We start from the raw sequence: 10,824 nt of genomic DNA on the forward strand, positions 1-10,824 counted from the left end.
TTTTTATATAATGAAGTGTCCTACCTGGAGTCCTGCCACAAAAGGAAGTTGATTTGCTTCTAGCAAAAAAAAAAAAAAAGCCTTTAAATTATCACTCTCTGATATTATTCCATAGTGCAAATAATTAGCTGTTTTTCATTTTGAAAAATAATTTCAGCCACAGCATGGAAAGCAGCCACAACAGAAGTGGTGGACAAACCCATGGAGCTTACAGGATGGTCTCTGCCTCCCTCTAGACCAGGGGTCAGCAGACCTTTTCCATAAAAGGCCAAATAGTACAAATTTCAGGCCTTGTGGGCTGTATGTTCTCTGTCAAAACCACTCAACTGTGCCACAGCCGTACAAAAACAGTGATCCACAATATGTAAACAAATGAGCTTGTCTGTGTTCCAAAACTTTGTATTCACAAAAATAGGCAGGGGGCTGGATTTGAGCCACAGTCTATAGTTGGCCTACTCACTGCTCTAGACCACTGGAATATGATGGGAGCTTTGAAAACCGCTGAAGTCTGTTGCAGACATAGTAAACAATCTTATGGTTACTGGGGAAAGAGGATGGGAAGGGATAAATTTGGGAGTTTGAGATTTACAGATGTTAGCCACTATATATAAAAATAAAATTTTAAAAATCTTCTTCTGTATAGCACAAGGAAGTATGTTCAATATCTTGTAATAACCTTTATTTTAAAAAAATGAAAACGAATATACGTATGTATATGCATGACTGGGACATTGTGCTTGTACACCAGAAACTTCACTTTTCTAGCAGAAAAGGCCCCTCTACCATCCTTAAATTCTCTCTTTTCCACCCTACCTTGACTTATTAGTGGGGGACCTACTACAGCAGGTGAAACAGGGCCCTAGGGCTTCTGGATGGAAGCTCCAAAATGCAGACAAATTGAAACACTTCATAGTTGTCTGCAACCAAAATGTTGTAGATACAAACTCTCCTGTCTTTATCTTTTAAAATTTAAGGTCTTCGATAAAATAGATAAACAACAAGGTCCTACTGTATAGCACAGGGAAATTATTCAATATCTTGTAATGGCATATAATGAAAAAGAATATGAAAAGGAATATGTACGTATTTATAACTGAAATTAACACAGCATTGTAAACCGACTATACTTCGATATGGAAAAAACAATCGAGGTCTTCGGAATTAGCTGCTCCTTGTGAAATACAAGGAGATACGGAAAAGGAGATGAGCAGGAGTTGCCAGTGGAACCACACGGTGGTCAAGGAGATCAATAAGCCAAGTAATAAAACACAAGAATCGCATATGCGTTTCACAAACTTTTCTGTAAGACTCTGCATTTGGCTTAATAGATAACAAATATTCTCTTATGATTTCTAGTAACAATTTTATAAATAATTTCTATTGGTCCCCTAGAACACTCACAATATACCCCAGATTACTAACCACATTATAAAAAATCTCATTTGCCATCACTCTCACACTCTCCCCTACCCCAATCACACTTGAGTGGCTCAGGATCTACTTGTTTTGCCATCAGTTTTGGCTCTGCTAAAATGCACCGTTAAAATGGCTTTGTTGACAAGTGCAAAATAACCATGTCCTTAAAACATTCCTTAGTAGAAAACATTGCCTTCTTTCATACAATACGAGCTGTCTTAAGAAACAGGTGAAGAGTGTTCAGGAGAAGAATGGAAATGGTATTCTGTAAAATCTTCAATATGCTGCAATCTGACTTTCACCTTTGATATGGACTGCATGACAAATTGTATAAACCGTAATAAGCAAACATCACACCACAAGATTAAAGCCCCAGTGTGAAAGTAACATTAATCACTCCAAACACCTATTTGCTTTTTTGTTGGCATCAAAATGTAATTGTTTCTCTGTAAGTTAAACATACCTCATGGTACAATGCTGATCCAAATCTCTGCAGCTGGCAACATGAAAGGGAAGCTTATCATCTTTCATCCATTGTATGAACGTGTTTTCCTCCAACCAGAATGATCAACTTGAATTAAAGTTTATTCTGCCCTCCTCTATAAACGTGGCCAAACCCAGCACTTCAAGTTTGAGTAAGTACAAAAGTATGATCTGTTTGTCCACTAGGTTGATTAAAGTATAAAGCTTCACGGGGAAGAGAGAATGAGATCACAAACACATTTGAGAATCTGAAAAAAATCTCAGATTGTTGCCCCAAAATAACACACATTCACTCATATTCACCAAATTGAGAATTTACTTTTCAGAGGGATCTTGGTCCCACCAAAGCCGATTTATGGTCCACAGATTAAGAATGCATACATTTGAACAAAAACTTCATAGGGTACAGAAATTAAATCATCTGCACTTCTTGGTAGCAATAGCATATATATATATGAAGTGGATACTCTACCCTAGTTATTAATGGAATAATTTATCTTCCTTATTAAATGAATCTTCCTTATGAAATTAAGATTAAATAACATTTGGAAGTAGGATTTAGTAATAAATCAGTTTTTAGAAAGGAGTTTTGCAGATCCTTCCCTCAGTGTCCCCTCACAAAGAGCTTGTCCATAAATATTGGCAAACCATCCATCTGATGGGGGTACTATCAAAAACATACAAGGAACATGTACAACTTAATAGCATAATCATCATCATCATCATCATCATCATCTGATTAAAAAAAGAGCAGAGGACCTTAATAGACATTTTCCCAAAGAAGTCGTGCAAGTGGCCAACAGGGACATGAAAATGTGCTCAGCGTCACCAATCACCAGGGAAATGCAAATCAAAACCGCAATTAGTGGGTGAAATTAGTGAGCGAATGCTTAAGCTGAAACAGGGTATTTGCATAATCTCAAAGTATCTCTCCTAAATATTTCTCAATTACAAAGGGAAAAATGATAACTTAACAGTGGAGAACGTGGCCTGCAATGCCTTCATTAACTAAGGGAGCAAAGCTAACACCACCAGTGGTAAGACAAACTGACATCACGTAGAACTGACATGACACTTTGATAAAGACACAATATCACATCTGTGATATTCTTGTCCAAAACACGTAGCCTGAATCTAATTACGAGAAAACATCAGACAACCCCAAACCAAGACACATTCTACGAAAGAAATGACAAGTATTCATCCACAGTTTCAAGGTCATGAAAGACAAGGAAAGACTAAGGGACCATCACAGATTGGGGGAGATTAAGGAGACACAAAAACTAAATGCAGTAAAAGAGCCTGGATTGGATCCTACAACAGAAAAAAAGTTTTCAGGGAGAAAACTGGAGAAACTGGTATATTTTCGTTAACAGCATCGCACCTGTGTTAATTTCCTGGTGTTGACACTTGTCCTGTGGGTAACAACCTAAGTTGTTAACATCAGAGGAAGCTGGGGAAAGCTGCACTATTCCTAGAACTTTTCTGTAAGTCTAAAATGTTTCAAAATAAAAATAAAATAATAAAATAAAATAAAATAAAATAAAATAAAATAAAATAAAATAAAATAAAAACCTAGTCTTTTGAAGCCTTCTGTCCTGGAAGCTTCCATTTTTATCTAGTTCTCAAGAGAGAATTAGAAAACTCACTGTCTTGTTTAGCCCCGAGGGAGAGACCACCTCCCTCCCTGCTGGCCCGGCTCAGCCCCATCTCAAGCCTGACATTTGCCTCTCAGAATTCAGCCTTCAAACAGCAAACATTTATTTAGCACCTCCTGCATAGTTTACTTCTCTTATCCATTCAATCTTTTGTCAACTGCTATTTAAGTGTCAACAGTCTAATTTTAAATATTGTCCTCACTTCTGTCCGTCTGAGATGGATCCTGGAGTTTCATACTCGCATCTCCTTCACAGCTGAGAAAGAAATCCAGAGATGAACTAATCCACGTTACTAACAGGACTAGTGATCTAACAGTTTATATTGGTTGAGCTGAACATTAAACGTTAGCATTCCTCTGACTAGCAAATGACCTCTTTGTCCTGTTTTCTAAGAAAATTTATCATCCATCACGTGGCCTGCTTATAGCAACAGCAGAGACAGTGTGTTATTTACAAGGACAACCTGTTACCTGGGTTTCATTGCAGAGCTTGATGTATTCGTCTTCTGTGACTTAGAAATCATTACATTCATTATTACTGAAAAGAAAAAGCCTGCAGTAAACATTAGAGCATCTTGACTAGAAGCTCGCTGACTTGGGCAGTGGTAAATTTATTTTTAACAAAACAAGAAAACATCAACAAGTAAAACTGCATCAGGACCTTGGTGATTGGAGCCCAGATTGGAGTTTCCCTGCTAACTACTTCAGCTTCTTCTCTTGCAAAATGGGAGTAATATTCATTTCCTATGCTTTCATAGGGGCCATTGCACCCTGAAATTTTACAAGGCAATGAGTCCTAGGAACTTTCATTTAGTATATCCTTTATCCATATCTCAGCTAAGTCATATTTTCCTGCTCAAGACTTTTTTTAATTCTTATTTTTTATTGAAGTGTGATCGATTTACAATGTTAGTTTCAGGTGTACAGCAAATTCAGTTATACATATACATACATATTTTTTTTCAGATTCGTTTCCATTACAGCTCATTAGAAGACATTGAATATATTTCCCTGTGCTATACAGTAGGTCCTTGTTGTTTATCTGTTTTATATATAGTAATGTGTATCTGTTAAACATACCTAAAGGATGTTTTTGATACTGTGAAGGCTTCAAATCCTTAACTCTTTTTTGATACTGACATAATAGATTGGGGGAGGGAGGGGACAAAGTTACTTACATATTTTACAAACAAAATCATGTTACCTTTTCTTTAGCTGGGAACACACACACATAAGGTGAGAGGTCTCCACGTCTTTGGTGGGGAACATAAATTACCTGTTTCGAGGTCTTACTTGGGAGTATATTATTCCTACAATGTATGCATGAAATGTTTTTATTATTAATTGAAGATTTTAACGTTGATACTCATAAATGAATTGATAGTTTGCCCTTGTGGAGGAGAGAGGTATATCAATCAGGGTAGTCTAAATTATACAGCGGTAACGAGCAATCCCAAAATCTCAGTAGCTTACTCATGGTACATATCCACTGTAGGTCCACTGTGTCATCTCTCTGGAGTGAGGTGGACAAAGCAGCTTTTCTGGCACGTTGCTGGTCTTCAAGGTAAGAGAAGAGCGATCTGGTGAACGCTGAACTGGATTTAAAAGCTTCTGTGGCTGATTTTTGGATTGGGTTGTCTTTTTCTTAGTAAGTTGTATGAGCTGTTTGTATATTCTGGAAATCAAACCTTTGAAAGAGCGATCTGGTGAACGCTGAACTGGATTTAAAAGCTTCTGTGGCTGATTTTTGGATTGGGTTGTCTTTTTCTTAGTATGTATGAGCTGTTTGTATATTCTGGAAATCAAACCTTTGTCAGTCACATCATTTACAAATATTTCCTCCTATTTTGTAGGTTGTTGTTTTGTTTTGCTTATGGTTTCCTTTGCTGTGCAAACGCTTATAAGTTTAATTAGGTCCCATTTGTTAGTTTTTGCTTTTACTTCTATTGCCTAGGTAGACTGCCCTAGGAGAACGTTGCTAAGATTTATGTCAGAGAATGTTTTGCCTATGTTTTCTTCTTGTCTTATATTTAAGTCTTTATGACATTTTGTGCTTATTTTTGTGTACAGTGTGAGGGGATATTCTAACTTCACTGATTTACATGCAGCTGTCCAGTTTTCCCAACACTACTTGCTGAAAGACTGTCTTTTCTCCATTGTATATTCTTGCCTCCTTTGTTGAAGATTAATTGACCATAGGTCTGTAGGTTTATTTCTGGGCTCTCTATTCTGTTCCATTGATCCATATACCTGGTTTTATGCCAATATTACACTGTTTTGATCACTGTAGTGCTGTAGTTCTATCTGAAGTCTGAGAGGGTTATTCCTCCAGCTTCATTCTTTTTCTTCAGTATTGCTTTGGCAATGGTTCCATGTAAATTTTAGGATTATTTGTTCTAGTTCTGTGAAAAATATCCTGGGTAGTTTGATAGGGAGCACATTAAATCTGTAGAATACCTTGGGCAGTATTGCCATTTTAACAATATTGATTCTTCCTCCTAGAGCATGGGATATCTTTCTATTTCTTTAAGTCTTCTTTAATTTCCTTAATCAGTGTTTTGTAGTTCTCCATGTGTAAGTCTTTCATCTCCTTGAAACTGACACATTGTAACTGTACCTCAATAAATAAATAAATAAATAAATAAATAAATATTTAAAAATAAAAGCTTCTGCTTATCAGTGGTACAATGTCGCTTCTGCCCTATTTCATAGACCAAGGCAAATGGTATGACCATGCCAGACTTCCACAGGGTGGGGTTCTGTCATTCCACCACAAGAAGGAAGGCCTTGCCTTGAGTCCTAGGGGCAAGGCAGATGTCTGTGGCCTGAAGAAGTACAATCTGCCTCCTGCCCCAGGACAGCAAATATTTTGAACAATAGTACAACCTACCAGTAAGAGGTTTGTCAGGTCTACAGTTGTGTTCTGCAAGTTTTAGAGAATGTTGTTGGAAGTTTTCTTCTCCAAGTTTTAGATCCATTTAAATACATTAGAATCTTCTGCTCCTTGAAATTTTGAAAAAATTTACCAGTAAAACATTTGAGTTCAGTGTTTTTCAGATTACCTTCTCAATTACTTCCCTATTCAGTGTTCTGTTTCAATTTTCTGTCTCTTTGGGACCTATTTGTTTCATTTATATTTTCAAAGAAAGCATTTGTGTAATTCAGCTTTTTAAATATATTTAAATAAAGTTTTGTCAAATATTCTTCTAAGTTGTTTAAATTTCCTCTGTGTCTGTGGTTACTTCTTTTCCTTTTTTTTTTTCTTTTTTTTTTAAGTGGCTTGTTCCTTCTTTTTTCCCCAGCTTTATTGAGGTATAATTGAGAAATAAAATTGTATATATTTCAGGTGTACAATGTGACGATTTAATTTTAGTATACAGTGATTATTACACCCAAGCTAATTAACATAGCCATCACCTCACATAGTATCTTGTTTCTAATTGTGTTTAATTGGTATTAACTTTACACAGTTTAGAAATATGTATTTACAAAAACAGTAATTTTGACAGAGATGGTAGTAGTACCAACCCCAGAGTTGTTGTGAAGATTAAACAAATTAGTATATGTACCTTGGTGAGAACAATGCCTTAGAGCATACTATGAGTATTAGCCATTATTATTGTCCTTGTCTGTAACTTTCCAATTTTGATCACCCTTATACTTATTTTTAAAGCAGGATTATACAAGGTCCTCTTTACATGTTGATCATAAACTTTCCTATTATTAGTAATGCCCTGACTTGCACTATCTTAAATAACTTGTACTCACAAGGTAAGTAAATAAAACCACTAGGTTACATTTAAGTTTATGAGTAATAACGTTATGGTAGAAAAATCATGTGTATGAGCTCATAGTATTCTCTTAGAAATCACAGAATAAGGAAATTCATATATGCTACAAATTTCACCACAAGTCTCTATTTTGTTCTTTCTCGATTCTTTACCACCTAGATCTCTTCCCACTGAAAGATAAGAATGAGTTAGACAGGTGAGCCTCAAATTCTTTTACCCTAAGGGGTCAACAGTAAAAGAAAAAAATCTGACCACTGCTTTCCACTTGTTTCCTGTGAGGTAACTGCTTTTGACTCGGGGTTTTTTTTTTTTTGGTTTTTTTTTTTTTCCAGTTGGGAACAACTTGTCAAGACTATATCTCTCAGTACACCTGAAACTAATATAATGTCAATTATACCTCAACTAAGAAAAAAATCTTGAAAAAATTTCTTGTATGAGTCCAGTGTTTTACAGTAATGTTTATAGAAAAATCACCAATCCTCACTAAGTTAACACAATTTATATTTTTAACCTTTTGGTCAATATAGTCATCACACAGTCACAGCTAATACAGTTAATCTGAATACAGGGAAGTCTGCAATAATATATATGTTAAAAGACATAATTCTATTTAAAATTTCTATCATAACACTAGTGATCTATGGGAACTAATATCTTACTTTCATATCAAGGGGTTAGTATCTTATTCATATATACTGCAAATCACACCATTTACTTTCAGAATGCTTGCAAGCAGTCTGTCTCAAGTCAGGTACATCCCTTATTCAACAGTGTATGCAATTATTTTAAAAACATCCTTTATAATAGTATAAAAGAAAACTTCAACTCCACCTTTAAGTGAGACAAATGATGTTAATAATCATAGAAGCTAAGAAAAAGCTCCCAAATAGTTCAGGGCAAATAACCACAAACATGTGACAAACACAGTAAAGCAGGTAAGACACTTTCATACATCATTGCATTTACTCTCACAAAAATCTGCAAGGGAAGTGACATTAGCCCCATTTGACAGATATGGAAGCTGAGACTGAGAGCAGCTGGGACTTACTGGGGATCATGTAGCTCGTGTTTCTTTCCATTGTTCAACATGGTTGAAAACCTTAATTTTTAATTCAAAACAGGCCTCAGTTAGATTTTATTTCCATATTTCTGGCTAGCACCTAATAATAATCATAATTACAATAATTATAGATGACTTTCAAACCACTTTGTCAACACAGCAATAACCAAATATCTTGTTTTCTGAGAGAACACCAACTTGACTCAGAGAAAGGGCTGTGGAAAGAGCCGGTTTCTCATGGTTTTCGAAGTAATACTGCCACCTCGTGGACTAGTGGTGAGCTAAGGTAAGTGGTCCCAACGCAGGGTTTCAATTTCACCTGATTAAAATTCTCAATAGACAATAAGGACACCTTTCAGAAACATTTTGAGTTGTAGCTCTCAGAAAAATGAAATGTAACCATTTCATCTTGTACACAGTAACCACATTGCTGTTTTCCCGTAAACTGCCAAGCTGGATCCAATAAGCATCCATCCATTTCATTCATTGATTCAGCACATATTTACTAGGCACCAACTATGTGCTGTGGATGAAGTCAAGAATACAAAGATGAGTAAGGACGTATTCCATGTTTCTAGAACATAAGATGCTATTCCTACAGTGGCTGAGAATACATATTCTTGAATCAGACTGCCTGAATTCAAATCCCAGATCTGCCACTAACTACACGACTTTGGACAAGTCACCTAAACTATCTGTGTCGCTGCAGTATCACCATGTGCAGAGTGGGAACAATAATAGCCCTTTCCCCATAAGGCTATTAATGATTCTGTGGAATACAAAGTACCCTGGGTGAGAAGTTCTTCAGGGAACACGTCTTGGAAGTGATACTGGTGCGTGGAGCCTTGAATAAAAAGGTGAGTAGCGTTTCCTCAGATGAAGATGAGCAGCAGGGATGAGACATTACCAAATAAAGAATTGAGATGGGAAAGCAAAGACTTGCTCTCTAGGATTAGGATAATTCATATTGATTTATCCCAGTATACTCTCCTCAAAATGCACAAAAACTTATGTAAAAGCTTGCTCAGTGCAGAATTGCTTGTAAGTACAAAAGAATGTAAGGTATCTAAGTGCCAGCAGACGAGTTAAATTGATTACGGCACATCTATACAGTGAGATAGGAAGCCAGCATAAAAAAGAATGAAGCAGAGCTATGTGCACTAAGTTGGATGCACAGTAAGTGGAAAGTAAAATGAAGAACAGCAAGTATAATGTGCTCCCGTTTGTTTAGAACTGAGGGTGTTCTTATTTAAAGGTGTGTAGAATATTTGGGGAAGACTATTGTGAGGTTTGTCTTCCTTATTCCCTGCTGCATCCTCCTTCCAGGTCGTCTTCAGAACTGCAGAGTTGAGCGATTAAAAACTACATTTCCCAGATTCCTTTGCAAATAGTGCTCTGGGTGCAAAATTGGGCTCCACCAATTAGATACAATCACACATGGTTCGGAAGGCAGGAAGGAGGAGAGGCCAGCTCCTGTGTGTTATTGTTAACAAGTTTCCTCTACAGTCTTCCCAGTGCTGCTGCTGTTGCTTCCACAACAGCCCTCACAGTGCTGCCCTGCAGATGGGGTGGGTGAGGCTCAGTGCTGCTCCTGGACCATGCTCCCTTACCGCTTCCCAAGAAAACCTCACCTGTGACTTTCATGCCATCTGACTCACATGTCATACTCCACCTTATTGGTCAGCACAGAGTGCAGGGCCACTCCCCATCATTTCATGAACATCGTAGCTCCTGCCTTGCTGTCAGTCTCTCTGACGTTAGTCCTGACGTACTTCTTGGCTCTTTGGCCAGCACCTTTGTCGTCTCTAGCTCACTGCCTCCAGTACACAAACTGTAACTCTTCAACTCCTCACAACCAGCAGTCCATCAACCCCGTTTTCACTGCCCTCACTCCCTCGTGATCTCATTTTTCTTACTCACCCAGCTTAGAGTCCATGGTCCATTATAAGCACTCTTTCATGTGAGTCTCCAAAACACCCTTGTCCATTTCTCAATTATTTCACATTCACCGATGAAAACTGCATTGCTGGTTAAGTCCATATCTCAGCCTATCCCACGCCTGCATCCTCACAGCCAAACTTGAATAGAGAAAAACACAGAATCCTGCTAGTTAGTCTCGCTTTAAGTCCATGACCTCACGTGGGCCCTTAGTGCGGCTGGTAATGCTACTTCATTCTCTAGTCTGTTCATTCCCCCGTGATAATTAATAATATCAAACAAGGGAAAGATTCTAGGTTTACAGGCATTAACTCAATTCTCACAACCACCTTCTGTGATTTTATTTGTCTTATTAACAGTTGGAGAAAATGAAATACAAAATGGTAAAACTAACTTGCCCAAAGTCACATAGCTAGCGAGTGGCTGTGCCAAAATTCAAACCCAGGCAGATGGCTCCAAAGTCTGAGCTCTTGTCCTCT

The sequence above is a fragment of the Vicugna pacos genome, chromosome 3 (assembly GCF_048564905.1).
Source record: "Vicugna pacos chromosome 3, VicPac4, whole genome shotgun sequence".
In the NCBI taxonomy this organism is placed as follows: Eukaryota; Metazoa; Chordata; class Mammalia; order Artiodactyla; family Camelidae; genus Vicugna; species Vicugna pacos.